We start from the raw sequence: 26,039 nt of genomic DNA on the forward strand, positions 1-26,039 counted from the left end.
GTGCGCAGCTGAGAAAGGGTTAAATCAGTCTTGATCTCCAGCATATTACGCAGGCTCATACCTGGACTCACTGCTCTTATCACCGCATCAATTATTTCAGACTCTCTGTGTCCCTTGTTCACTCCAGCATCAATTTGGTGCAACAAGTTATTGTATGAAAGCATATCTTTTTGACCCCGTTCTCCAATTTGGCCATTCATCTTAAAATCACGCCGGATAGTGACTTCAGGAACTGCATGATGATGGGAAAACACAGGGGGACTTGACACATCAGGAACTTTCAAACTCAGGCGTTGTATTTCGTTTTTTAACACATTTGTTGACAACTCAAACTGATGCTGCAATTCTGTGTACTGTCTTTTTAAATGCGCGAGCTCCGCCGAATTTCTGTCTGCGTCACCACCGCCATCTTGTACAATCCCTTCACCGCTGGGCCGAAGTGGCCGGTGATAGAGATTGGGGCATCAAGGAAGGCGGTTCTGTCCGCTTCTTTGATCTCCATAAGGTTGATTCGCCAACCAGGGGTGGCGCTCCTGCACAACCAGACTGGCCATACCTCTGCCGATCGTCTGGGCGGTGGTTTTAGTGGCGCGCAGGGCCAAGTCAGTGGCGCTGCGCAAGTCCCCAAAAGGCTCAGGGTCTGGGCCAGTCTCATCCATAGAGCGGAGGAGCTTGGCCTGAAACACTTGAAGAATAGCCATAGTGTGCAAAGCTGATGCAGCCTGGCCGGCGGCGGTGTAAGCGCGACCGGCGAGGGCAGATGTCGTTCTGCAGGGCTTTGATGGGTGCACTGCCTTAGTTCTCCATCCGCTAGAGGTGGGCGGGCAGAGATGCGTGGCCACAGCTTCCTCTAGGGGAGGCAACATGTTGTAGCCCTTCTCTCAACCATCGACGGTGCTAAGGAGCGTTGGGGAGGTCTTTAAGCGTGCTGAATAAGGAGCGTGCAATGATTTGGTCGCACTCACTGTGTCCATCAGTTTCCGTCCGTCAGAAGTGCATCCGGAACGAGGCATTTGAAACAACGGCGTTGAGAAAATTTGCTCTTTCAGCTTCTAGAGTGTCGCGACAGTGAACACACAGAAGTAGCCGAAAAGGATATAAGGCTTCTCTTTAGCCGAATGGTTGCAGGTTAGCGGCAATTCAGGGGAAGACGGCACCGAGTTGAAGGTGCCATGTCCGCTGATCAGATCGCTCGTTCTGCTGCAGGGGCTCGTCGACGGCGAAGAAGGTGTTCACTGAAGGAGATTAAATCTGACTCTATGGCGAAATGGTCTGCTTATGTAAGGGATAATCCACGGCTAGCCATGCATTAAAGGATTTTAATGCACGACGTAGAGGCAAAGAACCACCGGACGCGAAGCGGAGTTTTAAAACTAAGTTTTAAAACTTATTATTTTAAAAATAAGTTAAAGCTGTAACTGATGTTTACAGTGTAATTTTTTAACAGACGTGTAAAAATGACGGTTATTTTCTTAAGTTACGGCTCATTAGTTCTAGCACTCTGTCCGCTTTAAATAAAGTAGAGCCATCGTATTGCTTTTATTTGAATGAATGTTCACATTTATTTAAATTCATTATTAAAAGAGAGAGACCAAGAACTGAAAGAGTCCCAATTGCCAAGGTAGTTGAGCCCCATCGGCTCCCTGATGAACCACATTTCGGTTATCTCGAGTTTGCACAGAGGGATGCATCTCGGATGCAAATAGAACGCTCCGGCATTTTCTGGACACTTTGACAGATATTTTTTAAAGCTGTCCACGGGACAAAGTGGGTCGCCGGGGCTCACAAACATAAATCCTCGTAATTTTTCCTCGTAAATTTTTTGTCTCTGGGTTATGCGCCAGGGTCAGGTACTCTTTCCCATTCTCGTCTTGCCGGAGAACGAAAGACTCTTTTGATAGGTTACAGTTTTCCCTCCGTGCAAAGCACAGCTGTATGTCAAACCAAACTTTTCTTACAAGTCCTGTGGGTGTGAAAGGGGAGAGTGCAGGTGCATTTCTAATTTTCTCCAAGTCAGACTCAGTAATACGCGGAAGATGAACGCTGGTGTTTTTTCCATTTTTTCTGTAGCGCTTTAAAACTGATTTAAAGATGGCATTGCTTGACTTGAAGTCTTTATCACTTATAATGTTGTATTTTGTAATGTGACAGTTTATACCTGGTCTGAGACACATCAAACTTGCAACGCTGTATTCGCGTCCAGGGGTAGACTGAACAGAAGCATAGAACTCCCGCAATGTCTAATTTAAAAGAGAAGCAGAGTAGGTCTCGAAATCAGAATTTTTCTGTCTTTGGCGCAAAAAGTCACTGAAAGTGTTAACTGCCCATTTAGTTGTCTTTTTCGTATTGACCTCATCTTTGTCGTCTTCGATCTTATCTAGCTCTGTCGGTGGAAATTCTTTGTGCCGCTTTTTGTCATTCAACGTCTTCTCCAAGTTTTCTATTTCGTCTTGTGCCTGGGCCCATTTCTCAAAATTGCCATACCCACCATACAAATTAAACGATATGCAAAAATCATCCATTTAGCCTACCTAAATAAACGTGTTCATATGTGTCTCTCACTCTGTTTGCAAGTGTAACTGTGTTACTATGGTTACCAATGATTATAGTAGCGGATTAATTTTGAACTGTAATCAAACTGACTGGAACTACCTGTGCATTAAACGGTTTTACTGCGTCGGAACGCAGACGTTCTGCAGTCAGTGAAAAGATCAAAGAGTTTCTATTTTTGCCGGATGCCGGAGAGCGCCGCAGGAAGTCGAGCACAGAAACAAAATTAAACATCCGGTAATTTTCAAAATAAAATACCCTGTGTTCACGGCGGATCCTATTACCCTGGACTACACCTTGAAAACATCATAATGTGCGGAGATTTTGTTTAATATATACTTTTTCCTTTTCCAACAAGAACAATAGTTAGCTTTATTTACACAGCCTACTATTTTCCCAATACATTCAAAAAGGAACCCAAAATAAACATTTAGTATTTTATAAGTTGATTATATAATTATAAATATTGTACTTACCCATGGTAGAATCACAATAATTTCCACAAAAAAGGGAGATCAGCAGGTCAGCGCAGAGTTGTTTCCCCTCTACTCCTCTGGATGAAAACAAACTGTTGCTGCTTTTGTGGTTATGTTTATAGAAACTACATCCTGTTATATCGCGCGATCATACGTAAATTCGCAAGATATCGTGTGTCCTCGTGACTTTCCGCAACAAATCCGGATCTGGTAGGTATTGAAGGACGGCGGAGCACGGAGCCGACACGCAGCGGAGCCGATCCGCAGCCGTCCCGCAGTTGGTGGAAGTCCGGGGTAAGGGGTGAGGCTGCGTTCCAGTCCACTTGCGAACTTCTCTAAGCAGATCCCCTCTGCGAAATCCCTGCTGCCATTTTAAAGTGCATACCAATCAGCGTGCTTAGACAGCGTGCACTGCGTTTTAAAATACAGGCTTAATATTCTCGAGAAAGGGAGTTTTCCCATAGCGTTACAGTTCTCGAAAGGGAACACTTGTGTTTCTAAACTGACATTGTGCCAATAGAGTGCAACAAGTGTGTTTCATAAGTAAAAACTCTGTAGGGAAATTGGTGGAATTTTCTGTACAGCATCATGGGGTAATGTATAGTTTTTCAGCATAAATGCAACTGTTAAATATGATTATTTTAAAACTAATTTGAAATAATGTGGGCTGATGGCTTCAACAGAAGCAAATAGCCTACTATCGATTAACAACCTCATAGCTCACAGTAAGTCTGTCTTTAAAGATTTAGGCCACATTTAGGCCTACAAATAGCCGGGTATTTAGAGAAACAAATATTTTTAGTTAACTTAATCTGGATTCGATGATCACACTGGAGTGATCGCATGGATTAAAATACTCTGTCATTCATGGTCACTCAGATAAGAGGAAAAGATCATTCAACAATGCAAAAATTAAAAAGGCTTAAGTAGGCTATTGATGAACAATACATCTAAATAAAATTAAAATCGCTATGGCTTAGTGATTATGAAAGTTCTGTAATTTGTGGATTACTGATAAACGTAAGTCTGGAGAAACAGGCGTTTTTTTATTCATTCTCAGTGTTGAGAAACGTAGTTTGCATGTGTTACGTTATTGTGTTAATAACTAAAGTAGGCCTACCTAATTATGTTACATAATTATTTTGTATGAAAACTAGCGTATTAGTTACTTATGGATTGAAAAGTAGGCTACCGTTGAATTATGGAGCGAATTATGTGCCAAAATTAAACAAACAAATCCAGCATTTTGCAAACAAACTCGATCTGCTTTGCAAAGAAAAAATCGACTCGCAAACAAACAGAAAGCAATTTTTTTAAAAACAAAGGTCAATTTGAACGAAAATGCAGTGGAGTAACCATAGTGTTTTATAAATATAAATAAATTATCCTTGATAAATACAAACCATCCTACAAATTGCATGTAACCTTTGAACAAATACAAAATGTAGTGCCTATGCATAACTGTCTGTTATGATTGTGAGATCTTTCGGCTCGATTTTCTCACCAAATGTGTCCAGGCAGATTTTCTCACAAATGCGTTCAGGCAGATTTTCTCACAAATGCGTTCAGGCAGATTTTCTCACAAATGCAGATGAGTAACTTCCTCTTCTAAAACAGCAGATGGCGCTAAAATAGGGAATTCATTTAGCGCTAGTCTCCCGGGAGAAGCACCGATTTGAAACGCGCTTGCCTTTGCCTTCAGATGAGGAAAAAGTTCCTGTCTTACTTTATTTATAATAAACATCTTGAGGTTTTCCTTTGCTAAATGTTTATTACATATCTAGACAGAAATCCAGATTAGCACTTAGTAACACTTCTCTCCAGGGCCGGCGCCAAGGGCATTCACGAGTTACTGTGCCCCATCCAAACCTCCCTTCCTTCCCTCCCCGCTGAACGCGAACCATTACAAATGTGTGGTTGAGTATAAATATACTATAAATATACTATAAATAGCAGGATTGGTTTTAACAGTATGTAACCATTGTATATCGACATGAATATTAATTCAAAATCCCCTACGTGCGATATAGCTGCATATTTCCTGAGAATGCTTTGACGCGCTTCCACAGCAATGGGAACGTCTGGCAATTCCACCAACTGCGGTAAACGTAGCCTATAATTTATTATGTAAAAGTACTTTTAACATGTAAAAACAGACAGACAAATTCCGTAGTTATACATTTCATAATTGACAGCTGTTTTAAGACAGAAATGTTAAATGGCCAACAAAAATAATCAGGCAATAATAAAATTGACTAATTCCACAATTTTTAATTAAAAACAGGCCAATACAATTTACGTAACATTCATGTGTGAAGGTCACTCTCTCTCTGGGAATCTAAGCTGAAAGCTCTGTGTTACGGTTCGTGTCTTGTGTTTTCGTCTACTTGTGATGACGTCATGACTCTGTGTTTCTTTTGTGTGTCTGAGTTTACTGATGGGTCTGCACCTGTGTATCATTGTACACCTGTGCCTTGTTGGAGTCGTTTCTGATCCACTATAATAAGGACGCTGAAGCGGAGTAGCCTATGGCAGGAGAGAGGAGAACCAGCAAACAAGTTTTTTCTTTCTTTTCGTTTCTTTTATTTAAATTACTTTGTTGGTCGTCATGTTAATATTTGTCACCTTCATCTTATTTGAAGTTCGTTATTTTTCTTTATTTGTGATACGTGTTTCTTGAGTTTTTGGATGTTTGTGAGTAATAAATGTCATCGCAGCGTACTCGAGTCTCACGTGTCCTTCTTTATGTTGTGAAACCCTTACTAGTGCAGCAGATTAATGGCATATTTCAAGAGAATCGTTCAAATTGGTATAGAAGCATGAAATTTGGCACAGATACTCTCCAAGGGTCATTTTTTTGGGAAAAAGGCGTTGGCCACCCAAAAATTCAATATGGCGGGCATTTTTTCAAGATGGCCGCTATTTCTGTCAAATGCTCATTGACAATTGTTCAAACAGTGATATCATGTAGGCATAACATTTTGTGAAAATACTCTCTTCAGAATGTTGTTTTGGAAAACAGTGCTTGTCCCTCAAAAATTCAAGATGGCAACCATTTTTCGAGATGGCCGAATACTTACATATTTTTTTTCAAATGGTGATGCTATCATGAAATTTGGTACAAATATTCTTCAAGGAACATTATCATGGAAAAAGGTGTTTGCCACTCAAAATTCAGGATGGCGACCATTTTCACGATGGCCATAGAATGTACATTTCCAGAAGAAAATGTGAGTGGGTGCTTGCAGTGGCAAAACTCGCCACTCGCTTGCTAGGCTGTGGTACATGATTGCATACAAGCCAACAAACATGTCTGTACGATGTTCTGGTGCCGAGATATGGCTTATTCATGTGTTCAGATGGTTGCTAGGTGTTTGCTAGAGTGTTCTGGGTCGTTGCTATGGTGTTGGTAGGCGGTTGCTAGGGTATTCTGGGTGGTTTCTATGGTGTTGGTAGGTGGTTAGTAGTTGTCACAGATGGTCACTATTGGAGTTCTTAGCATTTTCTTGGCATGATTTAGCACTTACTTAATCGCTATTAGCATGTAGCTGTTCACAGCTAGCATGTGTAGCATGTTGGAACTCCTGTTTGTTAGCATGAGTCAAAAGAGCCAACCCCCATCTCCATACGATGTTCTGATGCAGAGATATGCTGCCGTGCAAACGCAAAATACCGTAACTTCGTTTTTGGTTGAAAATGAGTTATTGATATTTTTGGCACATTTTTGGCCTGTGTACTTACAGCTGCCATCAGTCCCTGTAACTTCTGATGTCCTCAGAGCCTTGTCCTGCACTTATGCGGTCAGATAGTATGCTCTTAACCCGCTCGATCGACAAATGTGTTATATCGATCGCGAAGGATATATGCAGAGTTGACAGAAAAGTGTTACACATGCCGTAGCAGGTGAATACAACAAAGAACTAAAGCCCCTCCTCACCCAGTTCGGTTACCGGATCTGGTTGAAACATTAATGCATCTAGCTGAACCAAAACTTCGCCGGCGCTTTCAGCACCGCCCTGAACACGGTCGAGCCGATGCAGGACAAATACATTACAGGGAGTGATAATAATGAAGCAACAAGGGTATATTGGTGCATACAACATAATGAAGCAAGTGCTGGTGCATACAACATCAGACCAGCTCAGCTGTTGCAAGCAGGTTATACAATCACAGCGTCCGGAATAAATCCGTGGGACGAGCGAAGTGCACAAGCACAATAATAGGGCAGACAGGCAGCTGAAACCACCGCATACTGAAAAGACGCAGAACACAGAAGGTTGTGCTATAAATGCATTAGTTGTCTAGGTAGTCCAGAACGAGCTCCCTACTGAGTCTCAAGGGGGAAAGCACTGCATAGGCTACTTTTCGTGAACGGACGAGGAGCGTGACACCTTGAACACGAATCTCGGTAAGCGTCTGTGAAAGTATGCGTCTTTCAGATCCATCGCTATAATCCAGTCTCCGGGTCGAATGTGCGCGAGGATCTGTTTTATCGTGATCATTTTGAACGCGTGTTTAGAAAGTCTTATGCCACTCAGTACCACTTGAAGATAGCCTATACTCTTTACCGCTACGGAAGTATTTTGTCATGTCTAATGAATTAATTGGGCCACCAGAATGCAACCAAAGCACAATAAGTAGATGGCTATAAGTAATTGTAAATCATTCAAAATAAATGCCATGATCACTAGATTTTATACAGGTGTTACTATAATGATTTTGTTAATGGTGATCAGCAACCAAATATTGATAATGTGGAAGTCACTGTCTTTTGCCTTGGCATGACTTCTCACTTTTTGCTGACAATACAAAGGCCCAGTACAGTAACTTTAAAATAGTGGTCAAAAGTCAAGTTTGAGCTCAAGATTTTTTTTATGTAGATAAGGTTTATTACTTAAACATCTAATTGCCAAATCTCCAGTGTCCTACCTATAATTAATTTGGCGGGACAACTAAAAATCTTTAAAGTCATTTTTCTTAGTTCCACACTCTAGCGAGTTAAGGTCTTTTGCCTTTGTAGGGCAGTATACGTCTTGCAAAATGTTAGCTAGGGTACTCTCTTTGGTTGCTAGGGAGTGGCTTGGCAGCTGCCAATCATGAAACTCTAAAGGCTGCGTGTCACTACGAATGATATAAACCAACTCCCATGTCTCTATGACATTCAGAATAGAAGATATACCTCTTTGGATTTTGGTTGCTAAGGTGCTCAACAATGGTTGCTAGGGAGGTGCTAGAAGTGTTCAGGTAATTCATGATTGAATGTTTGCTGCCCCGGGTAAAACGAGACCAAACTCATGTTTCTATGATACTCCTATCCCTTTTATCTCTTTCAATGGAATGGAACTTGTTGCTAAGGTGCTGTAAATGGTTGCTAGGGCGTGGCTTACTAGCTTCACAATGATCCTGAGAGACTGATTGGTCGTCTGATTAAAATGAGCCCGTCCCCTTGTCTCTATGACACTGTGATCCAGAGCTATGTTCAATACAAAAATCCCTATGCAATGTGTATGACTACCCATTTCTGTTAGGGTTCTGTCACTTCTGTCTGGTCTTATCTTAGTTGGTGACAGAGGTCTGACATTCCTGGTTTGTCATGTTTTTGTGTTCTGTTTATTGTGAGCACATAGCTTGTCATGTGTTTCCTTTGTGCCATGTGCTCTCCTGTCTTTTGTCAGCCCCTCCCATCTCGTTACCTGTTAATTGTATTATCTCCCTCACCTGTCTTGCTTGTTACCTTCTGTCATTTGTTCCCTATTTAGTCTTCTTGTGTTTGCAGTCCTGTGTTGGTTCATTATTATCTGTTTCCCTTGTGTTTCCTGTGTCTGCCTGATAGCTCTCTGGTTTTCGGTCGTCAGCACCACCGCGACTTCGCAAACGGTGGAGGAGGAAGACTATTCCGGAGCCTACCATTCCCATCATCAGTCCTGCCATGGCCAGGAAAGCGGTCTTTTCGTTCTATGCATTGGCGGTGTTGCATGCATGGAAAAAGCACATGGTGTCTAGCGATCCAGGGACCGCTCGCGTCATGTCTGCCGATCCAGGGAACGCTCCCGTCAAGTCTGCCGATCCAGGGACCTCTCGCGTCACGTCTGCCGATCCAGGGACCGCTCGCGTAACGTCTGCCGATCCAGGGACCGCTCGCGTCACGTCTGCCGATCCAGGGACCGCTCCCGTCACGTCTGCCGATCCAGGGACCTCTCGCGTAACGTCTGCCGATCCAGGGACCGCTCGCGTCAAGTCTGCCGATCCAGGGACCGCTCGCGTCACGTCTGCCGATCCAGGGACCGCTCGCGTCACGTCTGCCGATCCAGGGACCGCTCGCGTCACGTCTGCCGATCCAGGGACCGCTCGCGTCAAGTCTGCCGATCCAGGGACCACTCACATCACGTCTGCCGATCCAGGGACCGCTTGCATCACGTCTGCCGATCCAGGGACCGCTCGCGTCACATCTGCCGATCCAGGGACCGCTCGCATCACGTCTGCCGATCCAGGGACCGCTCTCGTCACGTCTGCCGATCCAGGGACCGCTCGCGTCACGTCTGCCGATCCAGGGACCGCTCGCGTCACGTCTGCCAATCCAGGGACCGCTCGCGTCACGTCTGCCGATCCAGTGCCTCCAGACAAGATGGCTGCCACCGAGCATGTGTCTGTTCCTGTGCCTGTGCCGTTGTCTGTTCCTGAGCCGGTGTCTGTGTCTGTTCCTGTGCCTGAGCTGGTGTCTGTTCCTGTCCCTCCGCCCTGGCCGCCCGATGGACTGTCGTCTCCGCCCTGGCCGCCCGATGGGTCGTCTGCTTCGCCCTGGCCGCCCGATGGGTAGTCTGCTTTGCCCTGGCCACCCAATGGACTATCTGCTTCGCCATGGCCGCCCGAAGGGCCTGCTCTCCCCTGGTAACCTACACAGCCTGCACCACCCTGGACCTCAGCCAGGACTCCTGACAGGCCTGAACCTCCCTGGCTCAACCCTCCCGTCCCTCCACCCTCCCGTCCCTCCCTGGTCAATGCTTGGGACTTGATTGACTTTCATATTTGGTTCTGTTTTGGCTCCCCTTTTCCCCCTTCTTGGTCTCTGTTTTTGGTGTATCTGACTTGTCTGCTGTGGTGTTGGGTTGTGTATGTTTTTGTTCCCGTCTCGGTTTTATGTCTCTCTTTAGGGACGCCACGTGGCGTCCCTTTAGAGGGGGGTAATGTCAGGATTCTGTCACTTCTGTCTGGTCTTATCTTAGTTGGTGACAGAGCTCTGACATTCCCGGTTTGTCATGTTCTTGTGTTCTAGTTCTGTTCATTGTGAGCACAAGGCTTGTCATGTGTTTCCTTTGTGCCATGTGCTCTCATGTCTATTGTCAGCCCCTCCCATCTCGTTACCAGTTAATTGTATTATCTCCCTCACCTGTCTTGCTTGTTTCCTTCTGTCATTTGTTCCCTATTTAGTCTCCTTGTGTTTGCAGTCCTGTGTTGGTTCGTTATTATCTGTTTCCCTTGTGTTTCCTGTGTCTCAGTTTTGGTTTTCAGTTTTCATGTTGTTTTGTAGTCATTTAATTAAACTTACCTTCCTGCACTTGAATCCTCATCTTCCTTATGTTCTTCATCACGTGACAATTTCATGGGCCGTCCTACACCATATTAAGTCAATGGGGCAACTTTGGGCAGCTCCTGCCCCCCAGGGGTGCAACTTTTACCCCGTTGTGGGGTATGTTCTTACGGAGCCTGCCAGCCTCTTCAAATGTGGTAAACCACACGTTTCTGCGAAATCCTCACTCGGAGCTATGAATCGTCAAAGTTTGTCGCAATGTTAAGTCTATGGGATTTTTTTCGGCCGCTTTTTCGCCCCTGGGGCGAACATCGTACCCCCGATCACTTATAAAAGTCATAGCACAACATTTCCGAATAATCCGAACGATTTGATGCCTCATTCGTGGGTCTGTGACAAAAGCTGCGGGAGGAGATGCGGGTTGTGGACAAAAGTTGGGGCTTTGCCTTTGGCAATGGCGGCCATCTTAAAAATTGGCCGCCACATTGAATTTTTGAGTGGCCAACGCCTTTTTCCAAAATAGTGGCCCTTAGAGAGTATCTGTGCCAAATTTCATGCTTCTATACCAAAGTGAACGATTTTTTTACTAATTTGCTGCACTATACGTAGCCACTTTTAACAAAAGGGTTCGTAACATCTGCCATCATATGTTGCTTTTTACATTTTTCTTTCATTGGACGCGTGCAAAATGACTAAATTAGTGATTATGTCTACACTGAACGAGTCTATTTCTGTCATTCTCATATGTTGTCTCATATCTGTGTAAAATCACAGATCTAATTACCTTTTTTCATTTGGCATTTTGTCCTCAACAATGTTAAAGGCCAAGTGGCCTTGTAATAAACATTTTGCAAAAGAAAAAACCTCAAGATGTTTATTATAAATAAAGTAAGACAGGAACTTTTTCCTCAGCTGTAGGCAAAGGCAAGCGCGTTTCAAATCAGTGTTTCTGCCGGGAGACTAGCGCTAAATGAATCCCCTATTTTAGCGCCATCTGCTGTTTTAGAAGGAAGTTACTCATCTGCATTTGTGAGAAAATCTGCCTGAACGCATTTGTGAGAACATCGAGCCGAAAGATCTCACAATCATAACAGACAGATATGCATTTGTATGCACTATAGATTTGGTATTTTTTCTACAGTTACATGCAATTTGTAGGATGGTTTGTATTTATCAAGGATCATTTATTTATATTTGTGAAACACACAATATTGGTCACTCCACTGCATTTTTGCTCAAATTGACCTTTGTTTTTGCAAATTGCTTTCTGTTTGTTTGCGAGTCGATTTTTCCTTTGCAAAGCAGATCGAGTTTGTTTGCGAGTCGATTTTTCCTTTGCAAAGCAGATCGAGTTTGTTTGCGAGTCGAATTTTCCTTTGCAAAGCAAATCGAGTTTGTTTGCAAAATGCTGGATTTTTTTGTTTAATTTTGGCACATAATTCGCTCTATATTGAATCAGTGCTGCGCGAGCTCTCTCTCACAAACAGACCACGCGCACAGAGAGAGAAGATAGTGTTTTTTTTCTGTCAAAATGTCAGAAAGCATTTTGTATTATCCATCCGTATTTTTAAAATTTGTTAAAAGACAGACGGTTTACTGTTAACACAGCCCCATATTTCGGATTCATCTAAACTTATAATTGATATTATTTTTAGAATAAGTGATTCGTTTTGCTATTAGTGGTCATGTGACAGGTTGGTCTACTCAACATTATTGGTCTATTCATTGTCAACTATTTTCTATAAATATGTTTGTATTGGCTAACGTTTATTCAGCTAATGCGTGTCCTGTTTAAAATGTGCAATGTTCAAATGCAAAGACAGCACGTCTCAAATAAAAGTCCTTTTTTCTGTGTGATTTAGTATCATATTTGGATATTGGAGTAATAAATTAAGTAGCCTATTTAAATGTACACATCTATTTGTTGTTGTTTTTTACTGTTTTCTAGGGGCTTCTTAATTTTAGACTAGTTGACCAGCACATTTTATATGCAATGCAATATTAATCATGAATAAAAAATGGTTTTGAGCAGTATTGAAATTTTGGACTTTCACTGCACTAGCTAAACTGCTAGCTAAATTTTAAAACTTTAGAAGTCAAAACTAGAATTATGAAGATAGGCATGTGTTTGAGTGTGTCTTGCATTGTCTACTCAAGACAATGAGTATTTTTTTGCTACTCAAAAAAATATTTTCAAGGTTGGCAGGTCTGTAGCTGAATGGTTTTGTTCATGGCTTATAATGCTTCAAGGAAGACTTTTTGACATCACTATGTGAGAAATGAATGGAAAAAAAAATTCCGGAACCAAATAATGAAAAAGTGGGCAGGCACTGTTTCTTCCAGTCTATGTAGGAAGATGTGTCCACAGTACCAACTGCCAATACATAATGAGTCTCCTCATTATATTTTGTTACACTGTAAAAAAAAAAAAAAAAAAAAAAAAAATATATATATATATATAATAATAATTAAGAAATTTAAATTTAAAACTTAGAAATTATAGCCAGTGTTTGTGCTGCCTTAAAATGTTAAGTGTAGTCAACTTGAAATGTGAGGTTGTTTTAACTGAGCATAATGTTATCTGGACTCTGTAACTACTTGGATCTTTTGAACTTCTCTTTTTTTCTCTTTTTTTTCAGAACATTTAAATGTTTTCTCCAGTAATTTCACCATAAATTACTTCCTCTGAACACCATAAATGCAACATTCCAGTTAGTATATAATTTATATATATATATATATATATATATATATATATATATATATATATATATATATATATATATATATACACACATGCTAGATAGAAGAGATCAGGTTCATATGCTCTTCTATTTGTCTCTTTCTCTCACATCTTTCTCAGTGCACATCTTCATAGATAATTTCTTTGAAAGGACTCTAAAGTGGCACATAGTGGTGATCTGGTTGTACAATTTGGAGCACTTATATTGCTTTGTTATTTTAGTCTCCTCCGGGCAATCTGTAAAAAAGAAAAAGAGATAGTAAGTTATATTTTGAACGTCCAACATAAAAAATGCTTCTTATGAAATTACTCATTTGTGGAAACATTTCCCATCTCTCAGTCTCCTTCCTTTCTGTCTCTATATATCAGTCCTTCCAGAAAAAACGCAGAGTTTTTTTGTGATTGTTGCAGGCAAAAATCCTTGATTATGCGGCCCGTTTTCTTAAAAAATGCGATGGAATATGCGGGATATTTATTCAATTTTATGCAATCAAATTGCGGGAACTGGCAAAAATTGCGGGAACTTGCAAAAATTGCGGGAAATTGCAAAAATTGCGGGAACTTGCAAAAACTGCGGTTTGATGAATAAAGAGAGAAAAAAAGTAATCCCCCCAACACCCTGTTCTCACTAGGATACTACCTTAATGTAAAGAGTCATTTCTTATTACTTCCTATGATAAGCAAGCATACTACATCACAGAAAGTGCTGGATATTTCCGTTCATCTTGTTTTATTTCAGACCTTAATAAACACATCAAACTTACAAAACATTGATGAGTCAAACAAGTTCTGTAGCTTCACAAAAGGAATATGAATAAAATATGTTTAAAATGAATAAAAAAAAAATAAATAAAAATAAAGTGTGCTCCTATTTTACAGCTTTTCGATGATGTTCACGTCGCGTAATTACGTCACTTCCTAACGTTCCCATGGCAACAGAAATGGCTGCTCTTGTGTGAAGCAAACGCAACATTTTTCAACTTTCTGCTAAGATATATGTGACATTAAAATGCGAGGAAAATGCGAGGATTATAAAATCATGCAAGCCCACATATTTTGCATGGAAATCGTCAATTTATGTGGCGAAAGTGCGGCGTATATGAAAAAATGCGGCCCCCGCATGAATATGCGGACTTTGGCTGATTATGCACTAAATCATGCGATTGCATAATTGCGTTTTTCTGGAGGGACTGATATATTCACCCCCAAGAATTCTCTTCAACTGTGAATTGTAACTAAGGCTACAGAGTGTTCTTGCAAAAAAAGGGGCAATACAGGCCACAGATGTGTTTGTGCTCAAGGTGAATTTCACACATGAATGAATGCCAGAATGCTGACAAATCATAAATCAGATTAATCTGTATTTAGAATGTGCGTCCAATGGTCTTTTTGTGTCAAGAAAGTATATATGTGAATGTCACATAGATGAGACTTACACAGAGATCATGCAGCTTCAAATAGTAGCCTAGAATAATACAAAGTGATGGAATAACTGAATGTTTCCGAATTGGCCTGTGTTGATTGATTGATGGATGGATGGATCTGAAACAGACCCACCCATCTTTTTTTTTCATGTTTATTTTTATTTGTTTGCTGGCTTGTTTTGGCATTGCAAGAGAATAGGTTTGGAGTGCAATTCGGTACTGAGGAAAAGTTCACTTCCCTCTGTGAAGCTGTTCAAATATGAATGAGATTCTAAATATTTCCATTCCGTCTGTCCAAATCTGGGCTTTTGCCATCAAATATCATTCCATTTTCTCTTTAACTTTCTCATTCAGTCAGTCGCTTACTTGCTCGCTCACTCTTTTAGTCACTAGCTTGCTCACTCATTGGCTTTACCTACTTGCTCTTTAATTCACTCACTCTGCTAAAAAATAATGAGAATCTCCTCTCTGTTGCTGTCCCCTACTAAGGAGTATGCTGAGGCGCTGTCGCCTGCAGATCTGCTCATTACCTAGATACAAACACACACACACACACACACACACACACACACTGCACAGTCCACAGTCTCTTTAACAAAATATATACACACAATGTCCAGGGTAACAAACATTAAGGTTGTGATGTAAGTGGAAAAAAAGAAACCAGTCCTCGGTTATGAATATATTTAATTCAAAGTGTTACATTAGATCTGAGAGAGTAGTGTATATTATGTTATGTGCAGTCAAGAGCTCAATAGCACATTAGCCATTGCAACATTATTTTGGCTATATACGTCACTTAACAAGATCATGGAAGACTGAATGACTAACTGAACAAACAATATTTGCAAAAAAGTTTTGTTCATCTGTGTGGTCTGCTTGCAGATGCTTATCATTTTGAGCAATACAGTACACTAATTGGAAGGTCGAGTGTCCTGCTCTCAGAGACAATTGTCACTATGGTGATAGAGTAGGATTGTGATTTCAGCAGCTCTTCATTTCTGGGTGAGCCCCACATAGGTTGAACTTACAACCTTTAAATTAACAGACCAGATTTGCATCCATGTGTCTGCCACCACTTAGCATTCATAAAGGAATGAGAATGAGATGTGAGAGGAATACTGTAAAATGGCTCCTTACAAAATATTGCGTGGTGTCTTGTTATTCAGTGCTATGCTTACTGAGACTGCTAGGGGGGAAACTGAAGTGATAAGGAGTGAATAGAAGAATGACGAACACAAACTTGAATGTGTGTTAAGAGAGAGTTATTAATAAATGAAATATGTAACTCATTCACCTGCTGTGGCCTGGCTTTGTCTTGATTACCTGTATATTCAACGTATGGCATACATTTAATGGACTTCTTTGGAAATAGTAAAAAAAAAGTTTTTAAAGAAAAAGTTCACCCAAAAATGAAAATTCTTATAGGTTTTAAATCATTTAGGTTCGTTCCAAAGCTGACCAAAAATAAAATATTTTGAAGAGTCCAAACATCACTGGACTTTTTCAAATATTAAACATCTTCTTTTATGTTTTACAGAAGAAAGCAAGTTAATGATGGCAATTTCCATTTTTTGGGTGAACTATCCTTTTAAGATGAATTATAAGGAGTTAATTAGAATCTACCTACAGTAAGTGCAATTCTTGGAAGAAGAAAAAAAAGGTCAAATATTCTCTTAAGATTAAATGATGTCCAGCTCCACCTCTCTGGACGTCTAATGGGGTGGAGGGATAGAGTTGTGGGTAGGATCAGGGTGTTGTTGGATATTCTAACTCCACCCATTATGCCCAAATTACATTCGCTCTGGAGCTAGATGCATTTTGCACTAGAATTTTTATACCTCAAAAAGATCATAAAGAGATCTTCAAACTAATCCATATGAACTGAATGGTTTAGTCCAAATTGTCTGATTAAATTTAGTCTCATGTTCACATATAACCATTCATCAATGGACACATCTAATATGGTAAATGGAAGCTCAAGCATGTTCACTTGACGTGCGAGAACCAATGAGGTTTTGTTCTCGTGTGTTACGCAGCACGTTTGAGATTCCGCAAGAACCAATGAGGTTCATTCTTGTGTGTTATACGCTGCATGTTTTTGCATCAAGCAGGTTCGGTCGAGCTTCTGTTTATGTTCGCTGATCAATGTTTATATGTGAATAAAAGCCCTGCATTAAATCTATTAAATCTGTTATAAATAAAAAGTGATTGTGGCTCTTCAGAAAACTTGTACTAAACTTCTCAATGTATATGTATTAGTTTTATGATCTTTTTATGAACATTTTGAAGTGTCAAAGTGTCAGTTGCCCAGTTGTCAAAGTGTCAGTCAATGGAGGGCCAGAAAGCTCTCAGGACAACACAAACATCCAATAAACAAAGTATGTTAGAATATATTTAACATATTCTAATAGTTACTTTACATATATACATATTTACATAATATACATATTGTCAGTTATATAATATTGTATATTACAATTGTAATGCTTAATTTTTGAAAGATCCAATGAATCCAAATCCAATCTTATTGTCAGGACCACTATCGTCAAACACGATTGACAATTGCCTACAGTTAGGATTGGCGGTATGGTTTTATTCTGGGCAAGAACTCCCTGCGCATCCATGCAGTCTAGCATGGATAAGAGCAGGCAGAGCAGCAATAACTCCCTTAAGTTAAACAGAACTGAACCAACATGAATGTATTGCAGATATCATTCATTTAATATCAAGATTTTAAAGTACAACATAATTTGAGAATTTGTTCTGATTCAAGGGGAATCAGAATGCCAAATACTGACTGGACGAGAGGAGGAGCTGGGGATGGAGGAGGGTGATCTGCTCCTGAGAAACGTGATAGCTGTTGATAATACTGAAGGAGCTTATATACAGTGATAGGCGTCGTATTCCTATAGGTAGACTTGGATCACCTGAGTGTCAGCTGATGTGAGCTTGACTAACGTGACCTGCCAGATCTGACGCTACGCTTAATTACTTTTGGGGATTTACGGGAAATTATTTAGGACAGATTTATGATTTTGTTTTTAAGAATTTGAATTCTTTTTAAGTGTTGTATTAAGACTGTTATCTTTTTTCTTAAGCTTATTCTTAAGACATATTTTTTTTTGTGGATACAAAATATTCTTAACTATTCTAAATAAAGTAACAAGTTTCTTCTTAAGAATGTTTCAAGAATCCTGCACTTGGTCACCAAATGCTTCCAATGAATGTGATAGAGCTGCTTAGACATCCTGAAAAACATCAAGAAAAAAAGTCATGTGAGTTTGGAACGTCAAGAGGATGGGTAAATGATGAGAAAATTGTCTCTTTTTACAATTTAGAGTTGGAAACGGAAGTGGTGACATTTTTGATAATGATGGCTGATCCAAAACTGTCACGTCTGTCTAATTTTGGGTGCTTGAGAGATGATTCAGAATCACTGCAGACTGATCTTATCTCACCGGGTTTCTTTGGGTGTTTGACTTAACAACAGTCGTTCCTCTACTATTGATTTGTAGACACGGTATGCATCTGAATCAACCAATAGAGCTGTGAGTGAGAGAGTGCTTCTCTTCTGATCCAAACTAGCACTGCTCCTCAGGGATTTAACATTCCTCTTTTAACTGTTCCAACAGTCTGTCTCTGTCTGTCTCTCGTTGTGTGTATGTGTGTGTGTATGTCCCCTAACTAAACATTGGCTGTGACTCGGGGAGCTGGAATTGAACCCTAATCTTTTCTTATGATGGTACACCACTTTAAATTATTTATAGCGAACTCCCTATACCAAACTCTCATTTTCCATTTTCTTTGTCCAGGTACTCGAGGACAAGGACATTAGAGGGACAGTCCCTGCAGGAGTGCTCTCTACCTGTCAACTAAAACTGAAATGCCTATATGGGCAGAAAGATATACTGTAGAGGGAAATGTTGATATCCTTCAACAGTAGCTTCTTTTAGACTCTTTGGCATCGCAGCTGATGTTAAAATAAGAGAGGAAGACATTATGCATATAACAACACATTTAAAAATGATGGCTGCTGGCCACTCCCACTCATATGATTAAATATTTAGATTAGGTTGAACAGACACAGTTTAGTAGGACACCAGAGAAAGACAATGACATCATGTACAACATATTTTCTAATCTAATTTTTCTTATGGAATATTGTTGACTTCTCTCTCACTGGTTCTGTTTTTTAATTAATTAGTCTCTCTAATTAGATATGCTAAAAATATACACTCACCGGCCACTTTATGTTCACCTTGCCTTTAGTACCAGGTTGGATCCCCTTTTTCCAATCTTCTATTGTCCAATTTTGGTGAGCCCGAGTAACGAGAGGTTATTTGAGAAGTTACTGTTGGTTTTCTATTAGCTCAAACAAGTCTGGCCGTTCTCTACTGACCTCTGGCATCAACAAGGAATTTTACCTACAGAACTGCCGCTCTGGATATTTTCTCTTTTTCTGACCATTCTCTGTAAACCCTAGAGATGTTTGTGTGAAAATCTCAGTAGATCAGATCTGAAATCCTCAGACCAGCCGTCAACATAAATTGCAACATGACACCCTGAGCTTGAGTATAGCTTCTGTACTGTTTATATAATGGATATAGCTGATTAATCTGTTTGTATTTTTTCTATTATTGTTAATGTAGTTTTCAAGAAAAGTATGTTTTGACAATTGCCACTTTTTTGCTATGTCTGTCAAATAATGTATTAAATGAAAAAAAGAAAAAACTTTTTTATTCGAGTTTTGTTTTATTTATTTATATATTTATTTGATAACACAAATGTCCAATACATACACTGTATGTATACTGACAAAATTAACTGAGACCTGAAATGTACAGGCTTGCAGCTAGAATCTGCTGTTGCTGTCCAAGACAGTCTTTACTGCATTGCCCACATAACCATTTTCAAGCAGCTCTAAAAGATCATTTGTGTCAAAACCCCTCAAAGACTTGCCTTTAGCGGTGGCACACAGGGGAGCCTTTGGGGTTCTCCCCTTTCACTCCGCAGACATTTCCAGGGCCATTCACCCCTCTGTCCATTATTGAATGAATGCGAATGGCACAGTGAAGAAGATAAACCATCACTTCTAGTCTTTTCTTCTTTGTTTTTCTCCCTCCCTCATCAGAAACATCACACAGCTCTTCACAAGATTATCTATCTATCTATCTATCTATCTATCTATCTATCTATCTATCTATCTATCTATCTATCTATCTATCTATCTATCTATCTATCTATCTATCATCTCTGGTTACGTATGTAACCCTAGTTCCCTGAAGGGAACGAGACGCTGCGTGACAACGCTTTGGGAACGCCCCTGTGTGAGTGCGTCATGAAGCACGTATGAAATCAGTCCAATGGCGAGACGGAACGTCATAGGCGGGTGACGTCATCGACCAGGAAACTATATAAGCACCCCAAAACACAAGCGCATCAGCTTCTGATAAGTCTGAAGCAGGTGCTCACGGGCATGCTGGGAGTATGGCATAGACACGCAGCGTCTCGTTCCCTTCAGGGAACTAGGGTTACATACGTAACCAGAGACGTTCCCTATCAGGGAACTCGAGCTGCGTGACAACGCTTTGGGAACGCTAATACCAACGTCGCCATACGAGCAAGTGTCTGTCGTGTGAAGTCAGAGCGCACATTTGGACGAAAGCACCTGCGCCCCTGGAGTGGAGCTGAAGTCGAGATGATAAAACTTCACGAATGTGTGCGGTGAGGACCAGCCTGCCGCATCACAAACATCCTGGACTGATACTCCTGACAGGATAGCCTTAGAGGCAGCCATACTCCTGGTTGAATGAGCCCGGACAGCCAAAGGAGAAGGCTGACCGGCAGACTCGTAGGAAAGTAAGATGGCCTCGACCACCCACTTGCTCAACCTCTGCTTAGATACTGGACAGCCCTTCTTAGGGGGTCCAAAGCAAACGAATAGCTGTTCACTCTTTCTCCACAGGGCAGCTCTGTGGACGTACGCATGTAGAGCCCTAACAGGGCAAAGCAGATTTAGTTTCTCATGGTCCGACGTCAGAAATGGAGGAGGACAGAAAGCCTGCAGTACAATAGGCCTGACCACATTGGTTGGTACCTTGGGAACGTATCCCGGCCTAGGGAGGAGGAAAGCCTTCACCATGCCTGGTGCAAATTCCAAGCACGAGGGAGACACCGACAGAGCTTGGATATCTCCTATTCTTTTTAATGAAGATATAGCCAGAAGAAAAATAGTTTTAAGAGTGAGGAATTTCTCAGAAACTTCTTCAATGGGCTCGAACGGTGCTAGAGAGAGACCTTCTAGACCAACCGCCAGGTCCCAGGTCGGCACCCTCGTGCGAACTGCTGGCCTCAGCCTCAAAATGCCACGAAGGAAACGGTTACAAGTGGGTGTCTCCCGAGGGAAGCTCCACTCAAAGGGACGTGGTAAGCAGATAAGGCCGCCACATACACCTTCAGTGTGGAGTGGGATAACCCTGTGTAGAAACGCTCCTGAAGGAATTCCAGCACTGCACCCACCGGGCAGTTAACTGGGTCCAGCTGGTGTTCTCCACACCAAGAGGTGAACATTTTCCACCTCAAGGCATATAATTTCCTAGTGGCCGGAGCTCTGTAGTGGAGGATGGTCTCCACGACGTCAGTCGAGAGACCAGATTCTATGAGCTGGGCCCCCTCAGAGGCCAAGCCCACAACCTCCATAGATCTGGGCGGGGGCGAAGTATCGACCCGCTTGCCTGAGAGAGAAGGTCCCTCCTTCGGCCAGTACGGGGCTACCAACAGTAGACTGACCCCGTCCCGGCGAACCCTCTCCAGATCTCCTGGGAGCAGAGCAATCGGGGGAAATGCGTACAGGCGTGACCTCGGCCACTCCTGTACCATCGCGTCCAACCCCAGAGGGGCTGGAGGACTTAGGGAAAACCACTGTTGGCAGTGTGATGTTTCCCTGGATGCAAATAGGTCTACCTCGGCACGACCGAAATGTTTCCATAGGAGCTCCACCACCTCGGGGTGGAGGCTCCACTCCCCGGGCCTCGGCCCCTGCCTCGACAGGATTTCTGCCCCCTGATTCAAATACCCCGGGATATAAATCGCCCTCAGTGAAAGAAGCTTCCCCTGGGACCATAGAAGGATCTGGCGAGCCAGCTTGTATAACGGGCGCGAACGCTGACCCCCCTAATGGTTTATATAAGAGACCACCGATGTGTTGTCTGACCGGACAAGAACATGGTGACCTCTCAGGTCTGGGAGGAAGTGTTTCAGAGCCTGAGACACCGCCATCATTTCTAGACAATTTATGTGCCAATGAAGATGATGGTCCTGCCACAGACCCTGGGCCGAGCGACCACTCATGATCGCCCCCCAGCCTGTGAGAGAGGCGTCCGTCGTTAGTGTTACACAACGACACGGAGCCCCCAACACAGGACCTAGGGACAGGAACCAAGGTTCTTTCCATATAGCCAAAGCACGGAGACACCGTCGCGTGACCCTGATCTTGCGGAGCGGGTTTCCCCTCGGGGAGAACCCCTTGGTCCTGAGCCACCACTGCAGTGGTCTCATGTACAGCAGGCCGCAAGGTATAACGTTGGACGCTGCTGCCATCAGACCCAGAATCCTCTGATATTCTTTTACAGTGAGTGACTGGCCTAGCTTTGCCTGTTTGACGGCTAAGAGAATCGAAGCTATACGAGCAGGAGACAGACGTGCCTGCATCGTCGTCGAATCCCAAACCACGCCCAGAAAAATGGTCCTCTGTACTGGAGAAAGCACACTCTTGCAGTTGAAAGCGAGGCGTCCAGGAGAAAAGATTTCTCCTTTTCTTTCATGTTGGATAAATTCAACCATAAGTGTCTCTCCGTTGCCACCATGGCTGCCATAGAATGGCCCACTGATTTGGCCGTCTCCTTGGTGGCACGGAGAGATAGATCTGCTGCCTGACGTAACTCTCGAATCACGTCAGCACTAATTTCATCCCCCTCACTCATATCTTTTAATAGGTCTGCTTGATATGCTTGTGATATCGACATAGAATGTAAGCACACTGCCGCTTGACCTGCCGCCGAGTAAGCTTTGCCCACCAAAGCCGAGGTATTTCTTAATGGCTTTGTGGGCAATGCCGGTGTCTTAAATGACGATGCCGTATCTGGAGATAGATGGCTCGCTAGCGTTTCTTCAGCCTTAGGCATCGCCCCATAACCATAATTCTTAGCCCCAGAAATATTTGAATAAACAGATGTTTGCTGGCTAAATATTCTGGATGACACTGGTCTTTTTCATGACCTCGACACCTCGGTGTGGAGGTCAGGAAAGAATGCAAGACACCGGCGTGGAGGTGCAGCACGAGACGGCAGAAATCTTTCATCTAGTTTACTTTTTGAACGAGATTCCTGTCTATCAGCTGGCCGCTTTCTACAGCACGAGTGAGCACCTCCATAAGCTCCTCACTAGCAGGAGACTGAAGTAGGGTTGGGCGGTATTACGGTAATATCGTATACCGCTTGGTCTTAAAATAGCAACGGTATCAGTTTCAATACCGTCATTACCGGCACTTATATATAATTGTCACGGAGTGAAGAATCACTTGACAAAGCAGGCTTCGTGAAAAGGCCCCGGAGGGTGGATTTATTTACAATTAAACAAAACTGGTGAAAGAAGGTAAGCCGGTGCGTGATGGCTGGTGCTTTAAGTGCTCTCCGGTGTTCAATCCCAACGAAAGTGGGTGTCCAAAACGTGTTCCAAAACGGTGGGCTGTCAGTCACTCGCTGCTTTCTGGGGAGAACAGAGAGAAAGGTTAGACCAGCGCTTTCATTCGGTTCGAGACTAGCGTCTGTCTGTTTGCTAGGCATGTGCTGCTTATGTGGCTGTGGGCTGATTGGGAGCAGCTGTGACCGACCAGCCAGCGATGAGGAGGTGCAGGTGTTTTGTGTTGGTTGCCAGGGCGACGCTGATTAATCCGAGGACGCTCGTCACATTCCCCCCCCCAAGCGTCGTTCTGGTCCTGTGAATGACTGGAGATAGCAGGGGTGAAGTAAGGGGAGGGTGGGGAATGACCCCTGACAGACCTGCATATGCTGTCCAGATCCGTGAGAGGCCATCGGCGTTCGCGTTGGCGGCCCCGGCCCGATGTCGTACCTCAAAGTGGAAGTCCTGGAGCGCTAGGAACCAGCGAGTCACCCTGGCGTTGGTGTCCTTGGCGCGGGCCATCCATTGAAGGGGCGCGTGGTCTGTGATCAGGGTGAACTTGCGGCCTAGGAGGTAGTACCGGAGCTCCAGGACTGCCCACTTGATAGCCAGGGCTTCCTTCTCCACGGCGGCGTACTTCCTCTCGGCCGGGGACAACTTCCTGCTGATGTAAATGATCGGATGCTCCTCACCTCCCTGGATTTGGGACAGGACGGCTCCCAGTCCTGTGTCGGAGGCATCCGTCTGCAGCAAAAATGGGCAGCTGAAGTCGGGAGCACGGAGTACGGGTGAGGACGTAAGCGCTGCTTTGACCTGGGCAAAGGCCTCCTCGACCGATGGGGTCCAGCATACTTTCTCCGGCTGCCCCTTCCTGGTCAGGTCTGTCAGGGGGGCGGCTAAAGAGGAGAAGTTGGGGATAAAACATCGGTAATAACCCGCCAACCCCAAGAAGGCTCGTACCTGGGTCTTCGTCCGGGGTCTCGGGGCGGAGTGGACGGCCTCTACTTTTTTTTCCTGTGGCCGTATGAGGCCTCGTCCGACTTGGAAGCCCAGGTACTTGGCCTCGGAGAGGGCTAGGTGGCATTTGCGGGGATTGGCGGTGAGTCCAGCCCGCCGGAGCTCCGAGAGCACCCTCCGCAGACGATCCAAATGGTCCTCCCATGCCTCGGAGTGGATCACCACATCATCTATGTAGGCGGCTGCGTACGCCTGGTGGGGTCGCAGGATGATGTCCATCATTCTCTGGAACGTTGCGGGGGCCCCGTGCAGGCCAAAGGGAAGGGTCCGGTACTGCCAGTGGCCACTGGGAGTCGAGAAGGCAGTCTTCGGCTTAGCAGCTTCAGAGAGCGGTACCTGCCAATAGCCCTTGGTAAGGTCTAGAGTGCTGATGTACCGGGCCCTTCCGAGGCGGTCCAGCAGTTCGTCGACCCGAGGCATAGGGTACCCGTCGAATTCGGAGACTTCGTTCAGGCGGCGGAAGTCGTTACAAAAGCGGAGGGTGCCATCCGGCTTTGGGACCATCACAATGGGGCTGGACCACGGACTCCGGGACGGTTCAATTACCCCCAACTTCAGCATTTGTTGGATCTCTTCCTCAATAGCCTGCCGACGAGCCTCCGGGATGCGGTAGGGCCGTTGCCTGACGATGACTCCTGGGGGTGTCTTGATGTCGTGCTGGATCACGCTGGTCTGCCCGGGCTGGGAAGAGAACACATCTTGGAACTGACTGACCAGGTGCTGCAGCTCCACCTTCTGGGCAGCCGAGAGATGAGGGTTGACGTCAACAACCACGGGATCGGTGAGACTCAAGGCAGCCAGCTGGTCCCGCGTCCCCACCCACTTCTTCAGGAGGTTGATATGGTAGAGTTGCTCCGCCTGCCGTCGACCCGGTTGCCTCAGCCGGTACGTGACTGGTCCAATCCTTTCCACCACCGTATATGGCCCTTTCCAGGAGGCCAGGAACTTGCAGGCGGAGCTGGGGACCAGGACCATGACGCGGTCTCCGGGCTGGAATTCCCGTGGTTGGGCTGCCCGGTCGTAGTGGCGTTGCTGCGCTTGCTGGGCCTTGCTGAGGTGTTCCCGGACCAATGGCATCACTCGATCGATCCGTTCTCTCATCTGTCGAACGTGTTCGATGATAGTGCGATGAGGGGCCGGCTGCTGCTCCCAGGCTTCCCTGGCGACGTCCAGGAGCCCACGTGGTTGACGGCCGAACAGGAGCTCAAAGGGGGTGAAGCCAGTTGAGGCCTGGGGGACTTCGCGGATCCCAAAGAGCACGTAGGGAATCATGAGGTCCCAATCCCGCTTATCCTCCGCCGCCACGCGTCTAAGCATCTGCTTGAGGGTCTGGTTGAATCTCTCTACGAGTCCGTCCGTCTGAGGGTGGTAGACTGTGGTCCTCAACTGCTTCACCCGTAGCAGCCTGCAGAGATCCGCCATCAGCCGGGACATGAACGGGGTCCCCTGGTCAGTCAGGATCTCCGAGGGGAGGCCGACTCGGCTGGCCATCAGAAACAGCTCCTGGGCGATGGACTTCGCGGTGGCTTTACGCAGGGGGACTGCTTCTGGGTACCGGGTGGCATAGTCGACGATTACCAGGATGTGCTCGTGTCCCCGGGCAGACTTTGGCAACGGCC

General features: G+C 44.0%; 1 long non-coding RNA gene across 1 annotated transcript; it reads right to left on the minus strand.

The window, feature by feature from the left end:
• Positions 1 to 23,316: 23,316 nt before the first annotated feature.
• On the minus strand, positions 23,317 to 24,417 carry LOC143744713 (uncharacterized). Its single transcript, XR_013205905.1, has 2 exons — positions 24,364 to 24,417; positions 23,317 to 23,490 (listed from the first exon to the last, which is right to left on the minus strand). It is a non-coding gene; the product is annotated as an uncharacterized LOC143744713 (long non-coding RNA).
• Between the last annotated feature and the right edge of the window lie 1,622 nt (positions 24,418 to 26,039).

Source organism: Siphateles boraxobius, unplaced genomic scaffold (assembly GCF_051911475.1).
Source record: "Siphateles boraxobius isolate OS27281-9 unplaced genomic scaffold, OSU_SipBor_1 20, whole genome shotgun sequence".
In the NCBI taxonomy this organism is placed as follows: domain Eukaryota; kingdom Metazoa; phylum Chordata; class Actinopteri; order Cypriniformes; family Leuciscidae; genus Siphateles; species Siphateles boraxobius.